Source organism: Eurypyga helias, unplaced genomic scaffold, assembly GCF_000690775.1.
Source record: "Eurypyga helias isolate BGI_N326 unplaced genomic scaffold, ASM69077v1 scaffold29901, whole genome shotgun sequence".
In the NCBI taxonomy this organism is placed as follows: domain Eukaryota; kingdom Metazoa; phylum Chordata; class Aves; order Eurypygiformes; family Eurypygidae; genus Eurypyga; species Eurypyga helias.
In genome coordinates this window covers 47,175-48,260 of record NW_010233342.1, presented here as the reverse complement: position 1 = coordinate 48,260, position 1,086 = coordinate 47,175, and positions in this window count along the sequence as shown.

The following is a 1,086-nucleotide window of genomic DNA, read 5'->3' as shown; positions in this document are numbered from 1 at the left end:
GTGGGATCCCCCAGCAAGATGTGGGAGCCCCCAGCAAGATGTGGGAGCCCCACAGGGCAGCCCTTTGCGTCCCTGTAGCTCTTCATTTGCAGCAGATACCATTTAAACAGTCACCCCAAGGCACACCTTGGTCCCTGTTCCCCATCCCCTGATGTGATCTGATCTCTGCTCCACGATGGATACAACGACAGGATCAGTCAGCAGGACGCTGCCGGCGGCCTCGGGGCCCAGCCCCGTTCTCTGCTCTGACACAGGCTTTCTGTTCACCCAGGTCCTGTCCCTTGGTTTTTGCTCCTTCCAGGCGTGGAAGATGGAGCTAACAGCAGTGCTTTCCTGGAGAGATTGGTCACCAGGACGTGTGTACAAAGGACCCAGTGGGACCCCTTCACGTTACTCAGGTACGCTGCATTTGGGGTGTTCTCCCTTTCCATGGAACTCTCCGTCAGGGAGAGGTGTCTCACTCTTTAAATGGGCTGTGAGGAGACGTGTCCTGGGTCCACAGTGAAGGGGTAGTGATGGAGCAGCCAGCATCAGTCAGCGGCATCGCCTGGCAGCGCGGTGTTACGGGGAAAGGCATGGATCCATGGAAATACCATGTGGCAGTGCCTGCTCCAGGGCTGCACCCGGGTTTGGGTGATGCCCCTGGGATGCTGGCTGCCCTGAGGAGTTGCCCAGGGACGTTTGGCTGATTCTCCATCGGTGTTGGAGATATTGTCCCTTTGCACTTTAACTGACCACAGGCTGATACCTTCTAGTAGACAATCCTTGAGTATGCAGCAAGGCCCATGTTTACAGTGGAGTTTTCTTATGGCTTGGGTTTTTGGGGTGTTTTTGCTTTTTGGACTTGTGGGTGCTCGCTTTCCCTCTGTCCCCTTCCTGGGGTGTGCAGACAGGGTTCACTGATGGCTGTTTCCCTGTCTGCTGCCTCTCCCAAGGTGTGTGGCTGGAGGGCAGAATAACGCAGCCGTCAGTTGGAAACCCCTGCCATCCCTGCACTTGCAGCCTGGAGGTGCCTCCGCTTAGCACGGGGTCCTCGTGGAGCTTGTGCTGTCCCCAGCGCGTTTGGTGTATCCTGATGTAATGGCT